The sequence below is a fragment of the Anticarsia gemmatalis genome, chromosome Z, assembly GCF_050436995.1.
Source record: "Anticarsia gemmatalis isolate Benzon Research Colony breed Stoneville strain chromosome Z, ilAntGemm2 primary, whole genome shotgun sequence".
Classification (NCBI taxonomy): domain Eukaryota; kingdom Metazoa; phylum Arthropoda; class Insecta; order Lepidoptera; family Erebidae; genus Anticarsia; species Anticarsia gemmatalis.
In genome coordinates, this window is record NC_134776.1 from 18,366,610 (window position 1) to 18,391,354 (window position 24,745).

General features: G+C 35.9%; 1 protein-coding gene across 6 annotated transcripts in view; it reads left to right on the plus strand.

Moving 5' to 3' along the window:
- Positions 1 to 3,479: 3,479 nt before the first annotated feature.
- Glut1 (Glucose transporter 1) overlaps positions 3,480 to 24,745 on the plus strand; it is a 106,137-nt gene continuing 84,871 nt past the window's right edge. For 4 of the 6 annotated variants that reach the window (XM_076134631.1, XM_076134638.1, XM_076134635.1 and 1 more), the window contains exon 1: positions 3,481 to 3,792. The gene's annotated coding sequence lies outside the window, so the exon portion shown is untranslated. Of the gene's footprint in view, positions 3,793 to 15,446; positions 15,499 to 24,745 lie in introns of those variants that run through there. The other 2 variants (XM_076134634.1, XM_076134632.1) reach the window with 2 other exon arrangements.

Sequence of the window (24,745 nt, forward strand, 5' to 3'; positions counted from 1 at the left end):
ATGACCTATTAGCTGTTACAGAAGTGACAGGAATTGTAAAGAATAATAATGCTGTAAATACTTTCACTCCATATTTCCTTTTCTGTTTTCTACTCTTTGCTTTATTACGCTCATCTTTATTACTCTTTAGAACTATTTCTGATAATGTTTGGATAATATAAAAAACTATTTTTTATTGAAGAAATTGTATTGACTGTACTAGTAATTTTTTTAGAGTGGTGTCCGATATCCCTGTGCATTTTGACAGTAAATCTCAATAAATGATGCTGTTTCCGAAAAAGTTAAACAAATCTTGCAACGTTGCGAAAAAGATTTCCATACAACTGTTAATGGCAGCAATGTGGAGGAGCACTACGACGCGTAGCAGGCTTCACGCCTTTTATAATTTTAGTTTTTTTTTTTATTAATTTGTATATATAGTGCTTTAGTTCATTTTTAATATTGTAATTAACATATTACTGAAAATATCGAAAATTAAAAAAAAATAACAAATTAGTGACACCATGTACGTACTCCGCGTAAAGCTGGATATCCTTAATGTTTACAAAAGTTGAGTTCGACTGAGATTTTCTGGCATGGAATCGATCGCCCCCCGAGCTTGAGGTTTTCGGGCCATGCCCCGCCTAGACCCTTCGTTACGTTACCGCTTAGTAAATTTATTTACATCGGGTATTATTATAACTACTATATTCTATTAGCGTTACTTATTTTAACAAATACGATTATAAAGTAGCGAAAAAATGTATGAGTATTGAAAATTGATCAGCAATCAATAACGATTGACAAAATCAGGTGCACGCGATTTTCGACCTTATAAACATTTATCGAAATAATCATACATATTTCAATTTCATACATATTTCGAATAGTTAATTAGAAGTACGTGAAAAACAAGGTAAGTTTTATAATGACAATAAGGACCAAAATCGCTTGCACCAATTTTTAACGATCGTTGTCGATTCCTTGTTACGTTTCGGTAGTCGTTTGTTTTTGCGAACGTTACGAGAACGTTGCGCAAGTGTGGCTCTACACTTATATTCAAAGACCGGAACAGATCCACACTCAAACAAAAAAAAATGCTTCGAAATTAAGAGAACGAGAAGTAGATTGTTGAAAAAGTAGCCTACGATTTTTCAAAGTCAACGATTTGTTATACACTTCTTAACTGTACCCGATCCGACACCCCGATGCCCATATCATCGAAACCGAGAGAGAGAGAGAGAGAGAGAGAGAGAGAGAGAGAGAGAGAGAGAGAGAGAGATCTGTAGCGGCTCGCTACATACAGCGACATCTACTGGGACCAGCGCGCAACCAACCACCACGCGCAGTGTGACTGACGTCACAAGTCCTAGATCGCGCTATCGAAGTTTGCACGGCAACTGACTATATATACAAGTTCCCGACTACAACAGTTGGGCAGCCTAGGCCCACCAGGCACGATCACCTCGCCTGGTTGGAGGATCCTCCCTTTGTGCTGGGGGAACATGATCACCTCGTTCCTCCAAAGATCGTAACAAACATACAGAATTAGGCATTTATAATATTAGTATATAGTTAACCTCATCATCCAAAAAACAAAAAATTAACATTAAACTAAAATTTATCCAATTAAAACGCCGCCTAAAGTGCCAGCAACAATTACTCGTATTTCATACAAGCTTGACATTGAAAAGCGAGCTATAGACCGAAGTTCAACATATAACTTAGTGCTAGTATATTCGCGTTGGAACTGCAAGGTGTCAACGATTCACCGGAGGTCGCCATTTATTATTTAAGGCCTCCGTTCCGCGAGTTTCCAAGGTCATCTCCGACTAACAAACTTTCATCCTTGTTGCATCAATATTTAACTTTTGAAGCTAAAATAACTGGTTCGAGCTGGTTTCTTTATTGGAGAGTAGTGGGGCTGGCCCACTGCTGGACTTCTAGGAAGGTTTCAGGTCGTAGTGGTTGTTCTTTCTGAAATAGAAAGGTTTTGATAAGTGAAATTGAATGTATTTGCGTTTTTTTGTGTAGGTATTTAATTAGTTACGTGAGGTTTTACAATTGTGATGATTTGATGATAATTTGTGATTGACGTGATTTTATGGTACTTTGAATGTATTAACAAATCCGTTTTTGCATAAAACATAGTTTTATTCAAACTATTTACTATTTTCAAACCGCCACAGTGTCTCACGGGCCTTATGAACCACACGAATGAAAATAAACCCGTCTATAATTCAAAAACTACAGCGGAAATGCCTTTCGCACTTTTAAAATAACATTGATAGCGGGAAACCAATATTTGTAGGAAGCCACCAGTCAAATGTACATATCTCACGTTCTCTGTAAACTGAAGTGTTACGTTCAAAATCATTTTAACAGTTTTACAAAGAGAAAAATCAAAAATCCGCCGGAAAAAATTCCAGGCGTCGTCCGGAATGCACAGCAAAATTGAAAATATGATATTGCGATTTCGACGAATCGCTTATCGTACTATTGCAACAGTTAACGGGAAATGCTTTATTCATTTTATTTTTTAAACGGTTCCCCGTATAAAATTAATTGTCGGAAGATTTCATTCTGGCTGAAAATGAGAAATTATTTTAACTTTCGAGCTGTGCTTTTGACTCGCTGTAATAACAGGTCAAAGGATTACTCGAGCGGAATACGATTACATTTCATTTGTTTCATTAAAGGATTAAATTCTTAACGTGCTCACGTTTTATTGATAAATAATTTAATATTAATATTATACCGCGAGCGGTGACGACTGTCTTTATGTGCCGGTGAATAAAAATATATCAGAGTGGTCACATCGTGCACGAAATATAAAAGGGACGGACAACGTGTGTGGAATAACTGCGAGTGTTGTATCACATTGCGTCTGCGCAAACGAGATGCAGATATGGTAGGGGCGAGCCCGGCGTCACTCAGCGCCGGCCCTCTTAATAATGCAGTCTAATTCCACTTACACATAAATGCGTCCCGGTTTAACGAGCGGTGTAACGCGATCGCGCCGCCGCCGCCTCTCCCTCGCCACGCGGAACACACGCAACCTAAAAACATAGCTAACATACGAGCGAACAGGGTCAGCACACACCGCCGCACTAGCCGCAAACATACTTATAATTAACAATGGCCTTACACAGTGGAGGTCGATTCATTAATTAAACCGCCGTACAATGCAGTTGACCTTCTGCGCCTAGCTCGCCCGTGGGCCGTAAGGCTCCCTCTCCGCTGCGCCGAGCGGCGCGCGAGCGGTGCGCGAGCGGCGCTCGAGCGGATACGCTCGGCCGCAGTTTGCCGAGCGTTATCCGCCCCTATCGCTCGCTCAATTTTCATTATGACGTCGATTTCGAACGTCATCATATAAATAAAGTGTGTCGTATGTCGGTGCGGGGTCGAATCCGGGCGCGCCGCAGCGCACGCCTCGTGCTATCGATCGTGCGCGCTATAGTGCGCAGCGCGCAGCGTCTCCGACCGCCGGGCCGACCGATCGGCCGATGTAGTCATGCGCGAGTCCCCTTCGGCACCGCATCGACCGAACTGAGCCGAGTGGGATTAAACGCGCGAGTGCCGCGGCCGCGCTCGGCAGGGCTCGCGACGTGCACGCTTCACGCCCCTCGGCGCGCCGTCGGCTCTCGTAGCGCACAGCCGCCCGTCGCCACCCGTCGCCGCCCGTCGCCCATGTGTGTGCGGAGCGCGCCTCCCCTGTCCGCGCGCGCGCTGGCCATGCTCTGCAGCTAATCGCGCCAGCACGAGGTGGTGCCCCGCCGTGCACGCTCGCCGCTCCTCACCCTCGACGCTCAGGTACGTGACACAGGTCGCAGCACGGCGCGCCACCACGCGCCACCACGCACCACCACGCGCCACCACGCGCCACCGCGCACCACCACGCCACAGGATCAGTGACACGGTTCCGTTTATGTAAGTGTGTCCGTCGATAAGGCAGCAGGAGACGCGGGGGGAGGGTGTAGGGTGACGGCTCATCTCTAAACCAAAAACACTCGTTCAAATGTTCGCGTCTCAAATGAGTTCTCGGTGTAAAACGTCGCACGTAAGACGTGTAGGTAGGCGTGTTCCCCGAAGTCTCCGACCACTTCCAATTATACCTAAACCTTAGAAATAAGGCTTGCGTCGCTCTGTTGCGATTTCAGCGAAGTGTTTCAGATATGTTCGGCTCGGCGATTGTTGATGCATGTTTTATGACAGGAACATCACGGAGGACGTCGTGTGAATGCTAAACGAGCAGCGAGCGCGCGCCGGCAGCTGCAGCACGTCCCGCCGTCACCGCGGGACACCACACCACCGCACGTCACGCAGGTCTTCACGATGCACTGCGAAACTCATCAGCTGACGGGCCGAGGCGCTGGAATGCACCAAACACATCAAAATGCATCAAAACTCACACTAGACAAACTGAATCGAAGTTAAAGAATCACTAAATCTCAAGACTTTGTAAGGAATCGATGCATTCCACTGTTGTGGTGACAGCGCCTCGTCCCGTCACACAAACAATTGAGAACACAACCTGGCTTGCGATAAACAACTCTACGAATACCTAATAACATCCACTAAGTATGAAACTCTATAGAAAAACCTTAGGCAGCAAGTATTAGGTTGAAGTAATACTGAGAAACTAAAAGTTACGTGACCAAACGTACTGAGAACGAAAACGATCGACCATCGTATTACGTATACAACTACAACGATATTAGCAAAAACATACTAGGAGATACCGTTTAATAAAGAATAATAGTCCTTAAAACAAAACGATAGTAAATAACACACTACTGAGAAATTTCTTTCATAAAACCACCTAATAAGTAGCTAAAATGACTTAGAAAGACTAGCCTAATACTGTCTATAGAACATAGGCTTATGTCATGAGACATACAAGTACAGTTAAACTTACGTATCGCATCGAAAAACACACAATTTCATTACACACCACACGTATATCGACTCAAACATCATCAATAACTCCACCTATAAACCTTTCAATTAGAAATAAACAACAACAAACGCATAAACAATGTCCAACAACAATCAATCATAACAACAGATACCTCCATCAACAACAACTATAATGTAATCAACAATTCTCTTAAAACAACTTTACACTCCTTACTTCACATAAATTCGCTACTCTAAAGTCATTAAAACCAAACTTTAAATGTCGCTTGTGCAATTCATAACTTTGATTGCACTAAATCAGTGCTACGAAGTTCGTAGCGTCGTAGCACCGTAGCACGCTACGAGCTGCAATAAAGAGCTATAAACTTTCGAATTAGATTTCTCATAACACTTGTTTGGAAGTTTGTTTAATCGGTTTTCTAGTTATTATCAGTTTTCCAATGAATGTCGTTTCTTAACGTTTATTTAATAACTTTTATATGAACATTAGACGTTAAATTAATTTTCGAGAGTCTAAAAAGTCATATTTTTTTATTAAAATTAGTAGAAAAAGCTTACTAAATGTTATGATAACACGGGAGGAGGTACCTGAAATAGTGTAGGTATTGAAGCCCGCCCCTAGTGCGCATGGCCGCTGCAAAATACCTACAGAATATCCTCCATACATTAGACTTCAACGAGCTCGACTGCACATTGCAACGCGTGCATGTCATCAATTTATTTTTAAAGTTAATTATTTATTATAAACAATCACTTTAACTTAACTTAAACAAATCAGGTATACTTTTTTGACATCTTAAGTTCAAATTTATCTTAAAAACAAGACTTTATGAAACAATTTTCACCAATTTACGATACAAACCGTTGCTTAACTTCACTAAAAAAAAACTTAAGATACATCTTAAACTCATGTTAGATCTTAATCTTAAAGAATTCTTAATAAAACATACAGAAAACATAATTTATGAAACATGATATAACAAAACCGAATTCACCACACTTAAAACTACATTTATCTTAATCTTAACTTTTCCTTGAAACAAAAATATATTTACATCCTAAACACAACTTACAACAAAACATAATAATATTTATTCTAAAACAATACAAAACCAAACTAATACGAAACACTAAAAAACATCAAATTGCAACTTAACACAAATAAACAAACACCTAATCACTCACTAACACTTCAACAGTCACACATTCACACATTCACTCTTTAAACCATTCAATCACACACTGAACAAGAAACAATCTTCCATTCACTCCAAACACTTTCTCCAGTTCCATTAGTCTATAAATAATCAGATCAAGACGGCCAGTGACACTGAACTCGGCGCTAAGAATATCTAAGAAATGGAGAGTGTATCCATTCAACTGAGGAAGTGCTAAGGCTAAACTTATCAGACTCAGATTGAAATAGACTGTGAATGGATTCCTATTTGTTTTGCCTCTCACTTTCGTTGCGACGTTTGTCAATAAACGGCAATTATTTTGAAATGACCACGTGTTATATTTGGGGGTGGTGTTCAAATGTATGAGACTGTATGTACAGAAATACATATGTATATAAATATATATTAGTCTCTGTTTATCTTTAGAATTTTTTTTTAATGAAAGACCCTAATTTACTATCCTTGATAAAAAAATCCTTGCTATCTTAAGAAATATATTTTATCACATTATATTTAGAATTTAAATAATATAACAAATGAAAACACTATGCACATATAATCATGAAACCAGTTATATATTAAAAGTAATTCTAAAAGACTATTTAGAACCATATTTCCATCGCGTTTTAACATATTGTATTAGGTCACAAAACTAATGCACACTATGTACATAACACTTTACAGTGACATTTCAATGCATAAAAATCAACACTAACATTCTTGATATATGTATATCTCAACATTTTTCTTAAAAAACTCCCATCTTGTCAAAAATTTCAAGTTCAGGTATCCCAAAATCATGTTTAAAAAGCTCTATTTTAGTTTTAACCTGAATTCCCAAATTAATTGTAAGAAAAAAACATATTTTTTTAAATATAGCAGTAAAAAATACCAAAACAACTATTTCTACATCATTTCAGTATAATTATAACACAACCAGTACCAAAAACCTTAAAAATCTACGTTAAGTATGGAAAAACACAAAATTCTACTTAAAACTAGCACAATTTTCTGCACAAAATTTCGACTAAAATTCGCTGAAAATTTGCATTTTAAAGTTATATATATCACTAAAAACATTATTCTCATGTTAGACTATTAAAATACTAACGTATCAATTTAAAAAAGTATACATTTTGTAATTTTTTTCCTAAAAAGTCAAATTGTTGATCATAATTAGTATTTACTCCAAAATAATCTTTGCTTTTGCTTCTTATTCTTCATTTTCAGTTTGTGAAACACTGAAAAAGTCACGACATTTGCTAATTAAAAAAAATTGCTATAATTATTTAGCAAAACCAAAAACCCCCTAATTAACTTTCTAAAACTATATAATTTTGTATAAAATTACATATTCCATCAAACAAACATAAAAAACCATTTTCCCAAAATATAATTTTTAAAGTTTTTCAAAACGCTATCAAAAACACTATTTTCAATCATTCTTTACAAAACATATCTTAAAACCACTCAAAAACCTTAAAAAAATCTTAACAAATTACTAAAAACTCTTAACTTACAACAATACATTCATATTTCCCTCACAAATCATCTTTACGATGCAAACTATCGAGATACAAATCAGATGTCATCAAACTATCGTTGTCTCTCTCACTCGTGAATGAATGTGTGAGAGGTGATGGTCCGACCCACATTGCGTACGCAGTGCACTGTCTGAAATGGCCGATGTATCAATGGAAGTCCATTGCAATGGACCACCCTCTCGTTAATTGGGGGAGGCTACCTGCATGCCGGAGGTGTAACTGCGCAAACGCTCTAGGAATCTAGACCAGATGGGAGGAAATCTTACTTCTAGTGCTTATTTTATATATTTTTACATATTTACTCTGCATTCTGATTGGCTCTCATCAATTATGTATGTAAAACACCCAATAATATTATTGGATATTATTTTATGCGCTCTGCAAATATTTTTTAAGAAGTTTTGTTGACAAATGCAGTTGATAAGGTTGTAAACAGCGATTATTAAGTGAATAAAAGTAGAATGGTTCTGATAATAATTATTAGAAAAACAATTTATGGCAAAAAACGATTTTTTTATTAGAATTTTTATTTTAATTCAATTAATTCGACATTTTAAAGCATTGTAAAATTATTTTAAATTAGTCTATGCTAAAATACATTCACAAATCACTTTTTTGTCAAAAAACACAATTTTCAAAAAAACAATTTTTGACACCTAAAGTAGACTTTTACATACAAAATCGGTAGAGAACATGAAGAAATAATTTAATCAATCATAAAAAGTATCAAAACGGTTAAGGAATTGGTTGAAAATGCTTATAGAAGTTTCAGATGTAGTGACGTATACGATGTAGGTATATTTACAGGGTAGTAGGCAGGCGGGCGCGGGCGGGCCGAGCCGCGAGCCTCGTGACCGCACGCATGCGCACCACACCTCACCTTGCAAACGAACCACGAAACACTCTAACCAAACATAAAATGCATATTATAGTACACTAGTGGGAAGATATGAATCCATCATGGCCGCCGATTTTACCTAGACACCTGAAAAACCTAAGTTAGTGGAATTCAACGATGAAATTGATGGATTCAGACTTTGTTTCGCTGTTTTTGAGAGTTTTAGAGGAAAAATGTTTACTTTTATGGTTTAATTAAATACTTTAGTAAACGCAAATGCTGAATATAAGCTTATATATGTTTTTACTCAGTCCATTACATAGAAATGAGCTAATTTCGGACAAACATACGGCGACGCTTGGATTTTGGACAACGTTTTTTTTAATTAATTTTCATTTTTCATTAACAGTGATCAAAATTGGGTAATGAAAATAACATTTTAATATTAAAATTAGTAGAAACGTAACAAATTTTGTGATTTTGTTGCGTTTTGTGTATGAACGGGTCTTTAAATTTGAATGGTTATTTCAAGCAAATGATTGCTGAAACATGATTTATTACAGAAAGTTTGTCTATAATAAATAATATAAAGAGCAAGTATAAAACAAAATATTATTTTAAATTGTTTAGTGCTGGGTTCTCCCAAGATCATTAGAAAGAGAAAGTATAATAATTATTATGATAACCAAATTATTGCTATACTACTAACTAACTACTAAATTTAGTGTTAATTGTATTTCTTCCATTAAAAAAGCACATCTTTCTTTATTTTTATCAAATTCTGCAGATTGAAGTTGAAAGATGGTTCTTTGTTTCAGATAGATATTTTGATTTGTTATAGGAAAATAGAGGCCAGGAAATTCTTGCCGGCTCCTCTCATTGTCCCTACATTTCGAAGTGGTGATAAATTCACTTACAGTATTTTGGACAATCATTAGTGTCTGTATTAGACCTAAATGATTTAATGATATGATTTGAACTTATCATATATAAATTTTAACAGTAATTTTAATATATTTGCTGTCAGCTATCTATCTATTGCCTAGACAGGTTGTCCCACATTTATTAATAACCCGTGTGACTGGCCATTAGGTTTTTAAACATTAATAAATCGTTTTCTTTCAAAATAGAGTTTAGTTCGGACATCCTTTGGTGGCCCAAAGATGCGAATTCGCTATTGTTTAGTTCAAACACACATCTTTCTTTCTATAATTATGCATAAACTAGGTTCATCATGACGATATGCAACGTCTACAACCCGCACTTGAGCAGCGTGGTTAACGGAAGGCCTAACCTCTCCGTCTTTTAGGAGGACTTGCCCAGCAGTGGGGCAACGGTTAAAAAATCCCTGTTTTATCTTTCAAGTAAATATATTTTATTCCTATTTCATAATTTTCAGTTTATGAGAAAAAGACGTGATATTAAGTATGTATGTATGTTTGTATGTATTTCATTAAAGTTGTATGAAATTAATATCATACAGACATTCATTATCACAGGTCACTCATTAGTAAGTTCAATAGAGAACTAAGTTAGACGTAGGTTTACTTAGCACTCCTACTGTGAGCTTAGTCTACATAGTTACGAATCCTAAGATTGATTCAAGGAGATGCATCTAAGATGAAAGGACCGTTAAAATGATAAGTTACTAACTATACATGGCCGTTAGATGGCAAAAAAATACAAACGCCCAGTTTTTTCTTTTCTGACTGTTAGGTAGTTTGCATAAAATCCCTGTAAGTACAATTTTACAACAGATGGTATTAAGTGTCACATTATTGTTACAAAAATAACGCTAAATGACCAAATTATATTAATTTTAATAAAAAAAATGAAAACTGCCATTTAGCCCGTTTTGAATAATTTATCAAATACCTTTAATACAAAAAATTTGAACCTTTATCTTGGGAGGTTTTCTAAATACTATAAAGGGCAGTTTGTGCTAATTATTATGTGAGAAGTAACCTATCGAAAAACTTTAAAAATTCCATCTGACAGATATTTAAGAGCGGTGAAATATCTGAAAATAACCCATATTTATGAACTACTAGCTTTTACCCGCAACTTCGTCCGCCACCTGAATCTTCCCACGGGAAGGCGTCACTTTCCCGGGGTAAAAAATAGCCTATGTCCTTTCTCGAGTATCAAAATATCTCCATACCAATTTTCATGCAAATTGGATCAATAGTTTAGGCGTGGTTGAGTAACAGACAGACAGACAGACAGAGTAACTTTCGCATTTATAATATTGGTATGGATAAACTTAAACCTTATTAACGTCCAATAACCACAAGTTACCTCAGATTAACCCAGTCCGGTTGCATCACCAGAAATCGTAGTAACTGCATATAATAGGTGGCATCCGTCAACGGAATCTCGTACCGCGACGGTTACGAAACGGATATTCGATTGCACCGTACCGGGCCGCGGCACGATATCGGAATCAATGCCAAATTATCGTTGCCCGATGCATCCGATCATTTCCAAGTGGAAAATATTTTTGTACATTTTATTCCGGGAATTTTGTATACAAAGTGTATTTTAGTAAAGCTAAAAATAGGTTATTTGACTTTTGGAATTTGATGTTTGATGTTGCGCAGTTTAATTTTAATAGGAATTTTGAAATTGCAATGGTAGAGAGGATTTTTACAGTTCTAAGTCTTTGTTCTCACCGAAAACGAAGATAAACAGTCTTTATACGTCTTACAAACAAAAACCAATCAGATGACCGAGACAGACGGACTGAGATAGACGAAAATATGTACTTACTTTTGTTAATATAATCAAACACAAAACACACAAATCAGTTAACAGAAAACCGACCAGTTAACCTACAAACTGAATGAAAGTGAAAATCGGAAGCACGGAGAAAAACTAAAAAAAAATGGCTGCGGCATCATAATACCATCGTAAAACTATTAACGTAAAATGGTTCGCGTAACTCGGTTACGTTCCGTCCCCGCCCAGTCGATGAGCTAATAACAGGTTGGTCTGGCCACTCTTTTATTTTTTAAACTGTGTGACAGCGCGGCCACGGCCCGGCCCGTCACTGCCCGTCTAACAGAAAAATCTCGCAGAAAAGCCTGCATTTTTACAAGAAAACCTTTTGTGTACTCTCTGATGAGCCTTCCCAATGGCCTCTTTGCTGTACAGTTTTCTTATAAAAATCTTCGTTTTAAAATTCGCTTTTTGTCGTAAAAGATTAGCTTTTTTGTTAGGAAGAAGCTCGTTTTTAGTTTTCTACCTACAGTTCACTTTGCTTCTTATAAATGCTTCTTATAAATGCAAGGTATTAAGGATGTGGTGGGATGTAATCACTTAGGAACTATTGGATTGAAATAAGCCAAGAGCAAAACGAAATGTAGCTGTTTAGTTTATACCAGATTTCTTACTATCGTATCATCCTTCATGATATTACAGTAGTTTTCCTCGCTTTCCTTTCTCCGAAAGCAAAGAAAAATGTTAATTCTACGAATAGAGCATTTAATTAAACAATCGCTCTATTTGAGTCATTATCAAATATAAGTAATTGATCGATTAAGTTCGGCTCTATAACTAAACGATAATTAAATTAATTAGAAAACCATTTTTTCATGAAGATATTTGAGTCAACGATTATGATATTATTATATCAATTTAATCAAGACTTTTATTCGAGAAAGAGAGTAATTACAACACAACGTAACTAACATACAAATCTAGTCAAATCAAATCACATTTTTACAGTTTATTGAGTACTAGCTGACCCGCGCAACTTCGCTTGCGTCACCTAAGAGAATGGGTCAAATTTTTCCCTCCGTTGCTACTCCGCTCCTAATGACCGTAGCGTGATGTTATACAACTTATAGCCTTCCTCGATAAATGGACTATCTAACAGTGAAAGAATTTTTCAAATCGGACCAGTAGTTCCTGAGATTAGCGCGTTCAAACAAAGAAACAAACAAACAAACAAACAAACTCTTCAGCCTTATTATATTAGTATAGATGAGAAAAACATATCCACAGAGAGTAAAACTTAACTCACTGCATTCGTAACGTATACCAAACAGCGTAGTGTAATTAAGTTTGGATAACGAATGTAATATAATTACTATAGAAAGGTGAATATTCCTAATACCTATTGCATTCAAGTATGTGTGTCTGTTTCTTGAGTTTCACCGCTATCACTAGCGGGTCCTCGTCTATTCCTGTTTCCTATAATTATTTATTACTATTTCTATTTTCTCCTAATAGGCAGTGCTACGGTATATAATCAACAGATATTCATATTCAATAGGTATTTCACAACAAAAAGATTTCTCCCATTCGAATTAATACTTCCTGAAATTAGCGCGAAATTCTTCAGTTTTTTATTATTATTGTATAGACAATAAAACACATTTTTCTCCTTTCAATAGGCTAAAAAAGCACATTGTTACAATATTAGACGCTGCATTTAGTAAGTCAGCGGCTGCTTCCCTACTTTCTTTCCAAAGCCTCTTACAATAAGTTGAAAACTTCCTCGATACTGTTAACAAATAAGCTTTTTTTCTTTGCAATTTTACGCTGAAGAAACCGCAGGCTTTTAATGATTGACTAAGATTTTAATAGGAAGCGAGCCGAACATTATATCGATGAAGGAGTTTGCAACAAGGTTTTTGAACAGGATAGCCTTTTTTAAAGAGTTCGAGGAAATATGAAAAAAGTGTGTTGGTTTAGTGATTATGGACTTTAAAATAGTCACAAAAGTTTTGAATTACTTTCATACTTGTGTGAAATGAAAAGAGAGAGATTGATAAAAGTTACATGTCAGTACACATAAAAATAATCTCTATGTCACATATATCTGAGTTTTATTAAGTTTTTAACCATCTTTTTTATCAAGTATGGTATCCACTTAACTGTGTTGGCATATTGGCCCTAATTACTTTAATTATTGTAATGTTCCACAAAACGATGTCGATTTTCGGTTTCAAGCGCCTTTGTTTTTAGACCAATCACGTTTGCTTCATAGAAACTATTACCAGTTTCTAACTCACCAATACGAACTACCATCAACGCATAACCCATTTCGCCCTCACTAAAGATTAGGCCATCGGACCAAGTAATACCTCTCAGAGCTTCCTGAAAATCAGAGAATACATTTCTGCTCAAGGTATTGTAAATAGAGCCTTGCATCTCTCCATCAGTTTTGATCTGAAAATCGATATGCACCTTGCATCAAAGCCTCCATTCGGTGGCATAAGCCTACGTCGAATGTTAAGCCTTCACTGACCTCTCGGTAATAGCTTTGTATTGTGATGGTTAAAGCTTGTCCCTACACTCTGCCACTGTCGTGTGTGAGATCGCCGATCAAAGGTTTGATCCCTGTGTTGTTACACGGTGCTTTGAAATCTTTGAAGTGATGCTTTTCAAAGCATGTTGGAATGTTGTCATACAAAGGAAAGGAAGTTCACAGAAATAGAATTCTTTATTACGATATGTGTTTGGTTGGTCGTTCTGTAAAGCAAGGTGAAAATGCTTATATAGCTTAATTAAGTCACCACTTGAGTTTAATTTTCTCAAAATTTTCAATTTCGTTTTAATTTGGGATTGCTACAAACGACTATAATATAATTAATTTGAAATTTCAAAAGTATCGGATAACAGTGTAGTTATACACCATTTATATAACAGTTTGTTATTTCAATGCTCTTTAATAACTTTTTGAGCAATTTAAAGCCAGTGCCACACGAAAAACTCAGCATTTAACAATTCTTAACGCGGACGCGGTTGCATCGCAACGACCTTTCGACCACGAAAGAAAATGTTCCTTTGTTACAAATATTCTTCTATCTGACACCATCTGTATCATCTGCAGATGGAAGCAGACCACTCCTCGCTTTCACACCTACCTTTAACCCTTTGACAGCCACGGCCGGCTATACTCGACAAATCAGAAAGTGCTCACGACTCTATATTTTTGTCGACATTTGCCGACGTGTATAGCCAACCGTGGCGATCAAAGGGTTAAACTCCTCTCTTTTCCTACAAAAAAATATCCTAACCCAAGAAAACTTAAATACTGTCCTCACAAATACAATTCACATACATTTAAAACGCCATATAATAACAAAAACTATATTTTCAATATCGACTACAGTTTAAATTGTACGGTATTTCCTAGTATCGGTGCTAATAAGTAACTTGAAGTGTTGTAGTGCAAACTAGAAGTATAATACAAGGTCTTAACTAACTTCGATATTCATCGAATAACTAACGTCGCGAACTAATAACTATGTCATAGAAGACTTTAGTTTATCGTCAGGTATTTAAACTACAAATAAAAAATCTTGAGACGATAGTTTATCGATAAAAGAACAAAAGTAGTTTATTCGCTGAAGTAGCTAAAACGGTGAAATATTTCAAACATTAGTTTTTCCAGTTTTAGATAGCGTATCACACAGTATTTTGACAGATGCTTTACTCTGCAGATAAGTTATCTGAAACTTAGCACTTAGCCTGTTCACATGACAAGCGTTAAACGCACAGTTTGATAACACGCATTTACAAACATTTTATTCAAGCTAACGCGCAAGCAAAGCATGTGTATGGCGTGAATAAAATGTTTGTAGTTGTAAATGTACGTTGTCGTACCGTTCAACGTTTGTCATGTGAACGGGCTTTTATTTGTAAGCCATGAAACTGGCCATAAGACGCGGGTAGATTAATTTGTGATGGTCGATCTCGTAACATGACGATTTAAAAGTTTCGCTATCTCATCATTCATCTCATAATCAAAAGTACTTATCTAAATGAATTATGAAACGCGATTAAACCTAAATACTATACCGAAATACAAATGCGTAGTATTCGCGTAAACAATAAAGAAAAACATTCTTATAAATAAAAGAAGTATAATATTTTTTAACGTAACGTAACTTAGTAACAATGAAAACTTTGTGTTTTCATGGACATTTTTTGATCATAATATTATTATTTTGAATGTTCATCATCTGTTTGTTGTTTCAGTGGGTGTAAGCTGTCTATCGTCAGGTCTCAGGGTCGATTCCCGGATCCGGTAAAGTTTCATTTGTTTTTCAGTTTGTCTTCTTTATTGATTTTCAGAAGCGGTCCAGTGTTTGGAATTGTGCCATAAAGTCTTGCCTACATTTTGTAAAACTTAGAGCCGGTGGTTCAGAAAATTACTTGTTCTTACAATTTTATATTTAGCTAGACGTTTTGATACTGTCATCATGTTACTATATTAGCTGTGTAATCCTAGGTTTCTTTGTCACTGAGTAGTTAACGAACTGAATTTAGTTTATCATAGCATATGAAAAATTCTCACTTAAGTTTTTTTCTTTTACGGTCACGTTGTAAAGTCATAAATTAAATATTGGTATCAATGTTATTTGCTGAACCCAATATATACAAATCAGGTTTCACCTACCATAGAACCCTTTAACTAGAATCAATCAAAGCCCTATTGTTTTGAGTCTACCGAAAAACATAGCGCGTTTTAAATTACAATTGATTCTCGTCACACGATAATCAAATTGCCTTAAAATGGAGGACGATACAAGCCAATTGTATCATGAGCATAAACTATATTCACACTGTATCATTGTTTAACGTACATTGTTTATTTGCCCTAGTTTCGAAATTTAGCGGTTTTAAGAGTTTAAGCAAAAATACATACACAGTAACAATAAGAGTTATTCAATTTACAAATAGTTTTTAAATAAGTTAACACATTTTTGTGGGCATACAAAGTCCTGCACTTGACTAGCCTGTTTGACTTAAGGCCCCTCCCTCGTTTCGGGAGGAAAGCCTTAGCCAACAGTATGACTGTTATAACGGGTAACAAAATAAAACAGTTTTTTTACCAATTTCATTCACAAAAGTGCATTTAAAAATATAGTACACATTTTCAAACTTAAAAAATTGTCACGTACATATTTTTGCTTTTAACTGTCCGTCGCGCAAACTGGGAAAAAGTATTGTGAAAAAGCGTGCTGCGGTGCGCGCGTGAAAATTTATTTCGAAAAACTAAACGGTGTAGTTTGATTTTTTACCCGTGATTGGCAGGTATGGGACAATCGAAGCAATTTAGGTTTAAAACGTTCAATGGACGCGGTGGATGGATACACGAGTGAGGTTGATTACATCTGCCTCAATGAGAATACTCGTGGTTAGAAAAGGGATATAAAATTCAATTAAGTTGCTATTGATTTGAATTAGACGTATATACGTTTTATAATTACGTAAGACTGTTCTCTTTATTCTTTAACAATATGTGACCGTATTAAGTGAAAGTTAGTCGAGTTGCCACGTTTGACTTAGATAAAGTAGCAAAACTGTTTAAGTATATACACAATAGGTTGCAGACGTTTCATCTACCAATACATACAATCAGATATTTCTTTGCAGATTCTCTTTGCTGCCTTTGCCTGGTAGCAAGCATTCCCACGATGTCGGTCAAAAATATGCTTTGTTTACGAAAAGGTTCCAAAACAATACGACTTTTAGAAATAAAAACTTCATGAAAATACGTATAGTGGGTACAGGCAGTGAACGAATTGAAAAGGACCGATTTTGGTTTGTACGGATAGGAGCAAACTACAATGAAATTCATCCGAATGAAAACTATAGAGACGAACTTTTAGAGGAAAAAGTTTTTCTATTCACGTATACTGCTGTAAAGTCATGGCCAAAAATCATTGTAAAAAAAGACCAAAACGAACTGCTACTATTTTAATCGGATCTCCAATTAGAGCGGTCGCTTCGAAAGCCCAATAGGTACAAAGAAAGCAAGGCTTTCGAAGCAATTTTGGGGAAAACCATGTTAGTTGCAAAATATAGGACTGTAGGTTACGAAATTTTCAACTGAAAATACGTTGCAATTTGTTGATTGGTTACAACTGAAGTAAGAATGTCAGTTGCACAAGAGGATTTTTCAAAGGCATATTTTTGCTAACGTTATACTACGTAACTTAAAGGCATTATATACATACACTAACCGACCCCCGCACAACTTTGCTTGCATCACATAAGAGAGAACGGGTCATAATTTTACCCGATTTTGTAAAAAAAAATACTGGTACTCCGTTCCTGTTGTATGTAGCGTGATGATTACATACCCTCATTCAATAAATAGGCAATCCTACACTATATTTTTTCGATTCCCACCAGTTCCTGAGGTTAGCGCGTTCAACCAAATAAACTCTAGAATTTTATAATATTAGTATAAATGTATGATCGGTTCTGATGGTAGAAACAACTAAAAATAACATCAACATTGGCATTCTTCGTTTACAACGTACACTAGCCGTAATCCACAGATTCACTTGCATTAATAATTTTAGCGTTTCTCGGGAAAGCTCCTTTTTAAATCTTTATATCTCATACAGAGAGAATAGCGTTCTAACAAACAAACAAATGAACAAACAAAGATCTTACATGTTTAATTAAAATTTCATTATCCGACGTATTTCCTCAAATTCATTTCCTAAATAACGCTAAGTGAGTTGTGCTGTCCAAATAGCTTGAGTTATAAAATAAAGAAAATTTCCAATATCCATTAGCGTGCCCCGCGTATTCCCTCGAGGCTGGAAAACTGTGATGTTCACTGTACTCTTTTGTTTCTTTCATATTCATGCAGGTGTATGTACTTTTAGTATTTTCACATAGGTACAGTGATGTTTGGAAAGGAAGTGCAAAATAATTTCAAAAGAAATAGTAGATTTTTAATTATTGTTAAGGTGCATATTAACTAATCGATAGTCTTATTATTCAATTGTATGTGAAATTGATTCAAAACCTTTTTTTTGGACATGTCACCTGCAAAGAGGGAGGCTACCCCTCTCTTTACTTCACATGCTCATAATAGCCACTTCTCTTAAAAACGTTGAATTTACTTAGGTATTATGATTTGATTCACATAGGTCGTATAAGAAGTAGGTTAACGGGTTATTTTTATCAAACCCTCGTTTGACGTGCTAAGTATTAAAACTGTAAACATATCAAGATTGATTTTTACAAATAACCTAAGGGTAGGTAATCAAAAAACAAAATAAGAACATTTTTTTCTTGACAAAAAATTGCCATTTTAGCGCAACACAATGCCACAAAGTATCAAAACCACTATTTTAAAATCTAATCATTATCAGTAGACTTCAAACACGTGCTCGACTCACTTAAGAGAAGCGTTATAACATCGCCGTAATGGAAATACTTGCGGCGTTCCCTGCTCGCCCCATCAGCCGGCTGCAGGGGGAGATCCGCACCCCATCGAGGGGAGAAACTGCACCCCCCCGCGCGACTTAATACACCAAATGGGAATACTTGTATGCAGCATGATATGGATTGCATACTACTCGAGTTTCACTGCCCCGAATTCGTAACGTAACAGCTGTTGTAGGTCAATCAATATTGCGGTGAAGCGACGTTGCGTGCCGCTTGGAAATTGATGGGTGAACGTTTTTGATTTTGGGATATAATTTTTGTTGATAATGGTTTGTTTAGAGGTGATTCGGGTTGTAGGTGATTTATAAGACGTCGAAAAAATTTCGCTTTTAAATTATTCATGATTAGTTGACATGAAAACTTTTTTAGGCATGATGGACTATTGCTATTAATGCTGTGATTGTTTTCTAAAATATTTTTTATGTAACAGTTTTAATAAAAACCGGGACATCACAAACACATTTTTTTGATCTGATAACTACTTTAAACCTTATGTAACAGTTACCAAAGTTCAATTCTAATTGTCTCTCAAATATTTGAATAAAATCAATATATAAACTATAACCAAACATTAAAAAATGCTTAACTAAAAAATCTAAAGTCAATCTAATAACATAATAACTCATTAATATTAACTGTACAAACTGCAACAACGCAGTACAGATAGAGAATACAGTCATAAGATTTTCTTGTCGAGGAAAAACGTGAAACCATCGACAATGCTACCTCTCGCCTCTTACACTAGCATCGATCCACATAAACAGGTGCGGAGGGCCAAGTCAACATTTGATGACATGCCAAATCAAGTCTTACATCTATTGAATTAGAGATTGTTTTTGCACGACTCATTTTCATATATTTAGTCGCACAAAATATGAAAAGCAGAAATAAATCTTATTCCGTTGATTTAAAATTGGAATTTGAATGCACAATAAAATTTCCTTGCCTGGTCTGTATTAACGCTAGCTAAATGCGTGTCAGATAACCTATATGCTGGATAAACTGACAGTAGATGGATAAAAACAACTGTTAAAATTCCATCAAATAAGCTATCCGGAAGTTTTGAAACCAAGCCTAAGTGTTGCAACACATAAGTACATATACATACAAGTGACAAAAACAATAAATTTAATATGTTTACATTCTTGTAACACCCAACATGTTCAAAATGTTGAAATCATAAATCCGTCAAACTAGTTTCCACTAATTTCCAATCCCAATTTAGCGATCTTCTAACTCACGGATATTGCAAAATGTTGATGCATTTCGCATATTGGCGATTAAAGCAGTCCAATACATCGTACTATCCAAACCGACACGTGTTGGGTAAAGAGAAACATTCTGTTTACTAATCGCACTAAAAGTTTACACAAATCTCAGCGAATTTAAGCCTCGTACACACTAGGCAATTGAACGCTAAACAAGATCGGCAACGTTGCACAATGTCGCGCTACGTTGTCAGTTCGCGCAACACACGCGGCTGGGTGTCTGTTTCCTTGCGACGTGGAGTAGTGCATTAAATGTTGTCCAGTTATGATTGTCTTGACCTATTCGCAGTGGTGTACAAACCTTATCAACCCATACGCTGATTCACAAACCATTTTTTATGGTGTCTTGTAGTGCAGGTGTAAAGACACTAATTTTTGCACAAGATGGGCCCAAGACTATTTAGCTACTCCTTTGCCTTGTCACCATCATTAAGTACTTAGTAAGCCAACGTCTGTACTTCATATTATAAAATTAAGTACCGTCGTTGCGTCTGTTTCGAGCTTAAAATATACTAAACGGATTTTAATTCGGCTTTTTCCAATATTCAGAGCGATTTTCGAAGAAAGAAATCTTTTGAACGAATTTTAATACGCTCTTGGGAATAAGAAGGTTTTAGTTTATAATTTTTACAAGTTTTGTGTAACTTCAAACGTAGTCAAATAAAATCACGAAATCAACACCAAAAATGTATTACTTGTGGTGAAAAACGCTTGTAAAAGAGTTTTTCTTTGCTTACCTTTGTTGCGCAACTATTTCGTGCAACGTCGCGCGTCAAATATTGCCGAATAGGTGCAAGGCTTTAGTTCAAAGAGAGGAAATCCAAACGGTCGTCATAATTAACTCTCAAATAGTGATGTGTGTTGTTTGCCGTGTGTACTCACAGTGCATGGAATGTAAGGCGCTAGTTACCGGATCGTGTTGACACAGGTGTTGATGGAAAGCGCTAGGGAGCAATATTTCGGTAGTAATCTGCGATCGTGTGGGAACGCCGATTAAAGTCTACCAATGGAACACGGAAATTGCTATAGATTTTTGGAATCTGTCATATTTGCTAAATCCGTTTGGTTGATTGTTTAAGATTTTGTCGATAAATACTGAAGTTCCTTTGGGGTTATGTGAGTTTTGTATGTGGCTGCTAATCAAGAGGTTTCAGGTTCAATCCCGGGTCGGGCAATGTGCTTAGGATTTTTTAATTTATCCTGAGACGTTCTTAATGATAATACGCCGCCGCCGGTTACATAGCAATAGGTTGACTTCGTATTTTAAAAAACTAACACTCTAAATGGCAAAACACGGGTATAGTATACACCTCTCCCTGCACCTTAGGGTAGAGCAGCTCCAATGAAATAACAGAAGAAATTGATAAATAGGAAACTTTCTCACTTAAAATATAACACGTAGATTGTAGAGTCTATCTAGATTTCTTCCCCGATTGTGAAATGATTAGTTATATATAACAATCTTCGACGAAACTCGCTGACAGATTGGTGGCCAATTAGTGGTATTTGAACCAGGTGTCTGTGCTTCAGAGGTTTATTGGTTTGTCCTAGGTGTTGCCAATTAACAGCAGAGCATAGCAACTTCGGAAATGAATATTATATTGAGTACTATTTACAGAAATGAGAGGTTGAAAGGAAATATTTTGAATTATGTTTAATTTGTTACGACTTTTGTGGCCCTAAGGACAAGAGATTGTTGAAATAAGGGCTCTGGAAAACGCTTTTTCGTAATAAAGTGTGCAATATAGTTTCCAGGATTCTCTAATGGACAGTATTTAACGTAAACGTAGTCGAATTCTACTTAAAGAATGTTTTTGAGAAGAGGAACTGAAAATTTTAATGGCACTTCCACAAATGTCAAATAAAAAGCACATCTACTTATTCCTTAATCAGCAAATGCAAGCATTCATACAATTCACTGTTACTTATTTAAAAGCTCCTTAAAGTTAAATTAAAATTACTTCGCAGCACTCGCGGGTGCATTAGCGAAGTCGTTCCTATATTCATTTAAAAGAGTGCACTTTCACGAAACGTATAACGCACTGCCTTGAACAAGGCCCTCTATACAAATATGCCAAGCCCATTCCGAATATTAAAAATTGGAAAATTTATTATCTGTGCACACGACGGGCCACTGATAAAAAAAGCAAATAGATTTTTCATTTGACGCGTCGGTGCGTCCATTTGACTCCAATCTAAAATTTGAAAGGCTTGGGTTATTTTTTTGATAAATATTATAAATAAAGTGCACCGTGAAATGAACATTTATTTTTGTAAAATATGGTGTGTTTTACAAGCGTGAAATCATGTAGCGCGATTTATATCAGTTTGCCAGTGACGGAATGATGTTAGTATTCGTTCATAGGAACTAACAATCTCTGCAAGTTAACAAATTATTTAGAGATACTGCTTAAAAGTAAAAGGGGTATATAATATTAATAGGTCAGCATACTTTATTTCGTTCTTAGCTTTTCAAATTTTCATTCACATTTAGAGCAACGAAAATAATTAAATAAAAATACTTATATAGATATTTATAAACATAGTACTACTACTAATCGTATGGTTAGTGGAAAACTTAGTGTCAAAATTGTTCAAGCTGCCCGAGGGCCTTTACGTGGCTTAACGACTGTTATCATTGACAACAACCGGGATCGACTTTTTACGAGCTCTCCGAAGCACGGAGACGCCCAATTGATATGCCATTATGGTCACTCATCTATGGACTAACCGCACCAAGGTTTGCTTAACCCGCAGATCGTTCACCGGTGAGCGCAACTGCCTACGTATATAAATACAGTAGAAGTAACCCTTGAGATTCTTCGCTAACGAGTTAAAAAAACCGCATTGACCTTTTTAGGTTATTGAAGCGACTAGTTGGGAGGTTTTTACTGCAGGCTCTTCAATCTATTTGATGATTGCAGTCGCGGTACGCCGCGCTGGAATACCGTGGGCTTTTGAGTACGGAGACGTTATGTTCGGACTAACATTGGGGTAGTTTTTAGGTTTACAGAATATTTATTCTCAAAAGAACAATTACAGTTCACTGACATGAGAAAAAAAAAATTTAAATGTTTACAATGCAAGTATTGACAAAGTCGTCGTTTTTCGTATGTTTGATTGTGTAATTAGAAATGAATGATTGTGTTTCTAATTGTTCTCATAATTAAGAATAGGAATTACCTCTAGATGTCGAATAAAAGTAGCAGATACTGTATATCACGCGTTTTTAAAAACTGCTTTTGTTGTCTTATCTAAATAGCCTAGAAAATCATTTACATGGATTTTAAAGTCTGATAATAAGGTATATTTCAAAAATATATACTTAGCGCTGATGGGAATGAGCAGGCAAGCCGATAATGACAATTATTATTTGTTCTCTTATAAAAAGCGTCGTAGATACTTCTAGACTCGAGTCTAAATCTCATTTTAAGAGCCGAAGAAAACCCGCTACCGAAGCTCGATTCTCTACTACACGAAAATCTATTAAGCGTCTTTACCGGGCTCTGTAAGAATTATTTTGGCAGTACATTTAAATGAAAAATTCAAAGTACTAAAATAAAAGCATTTTAATGTATATTTTAAGTCATGTATCTCATTAAAAGCCGTAAACACAGTAATAGGCGCGATATTTGTAAACGTCAGTAACATTAATTCATTGAACGAGTTTTAATCAATATGATTAATTAGCGAGCATCGCAAGGAGTGTGAATTAATGCCGCTAATGAATATGGATTATTTCATTAGACACAATGACTGATCGTGTGAATATCACATATTTGGAACATTTAACGTTTTAGAGCAATGAAAATTATTTCCTATTAGCAAACTGGGCCGGCTTCATCCGGCCATGTCTTGTATGATTATATCCCGTTGATTCCGTTCCCGTGGGAATGTTGATCCCATCGATCCCACACTAACCTTTTCCCAACAAGAATCATATATTATTAAAAAAAGAATTATCCAATTTAGTTGAGTTGTTCAAACGTAATGCGGTTATTCATTTTTATTTATATAGATTATCTTAATAATTTCAATGATTGTTAAGAAGATATGGAAGTTTAGTTGAGCTCACTTCTCGATAATATATATAGATGAGTGGGATAAGCAACCTTTGTGCGAACATTCTATAGACGGATGACCACATAGAACGTTCTATTATCTCAAGATTTTAATGTTTATAAAGAAGATAAGGTGCTCATAGCTAGTTGCGCTCACCTATCGATAACCAATGAGTGGGATAAGCAACCTTCACGCGGTCTTTCTATAGAATGATGGCCTCAGAGTTGAATTTGAACTGAGCGGCTCCGTGCTTTGGGCGGCACGTAAAATTTTGTTCCGATAACTAAGTACTTAACAAATTTTGATAGGCAAAAATTGACACCGTCTGGTTTAAGAATTGAAATAGAGCGCCACTGTCGCCAACAAACTGTTATGCAGTTTGGCGATTTTTTGTGAAAATTTAAATTTTATTGTTAAATTTGAATAAATGATTTAAAAACAAAAGTCTAGCTTAGTTTAGATAAAAATAAATTATCGGTTGCATGATTAACTACACAGTTGCCTAAAACTATTAGATTACCGTATACGAGTAACTACATAAATATCATTACGACGAAGGCTTTTCTGTACTCTGTAGATACTCAGAAATATAGCAAATATATGCGTAAATTAATGCCTAATTATCTAACACGAATATCATATGGCATGTGCTAGCAAACTCTACTAGGCTTCCGATTGTATGACTAGTAATATGATAATACGGGTTATAAGCTTTAGTGATGTGCACAATTCTAAACTATGGACTGTTTC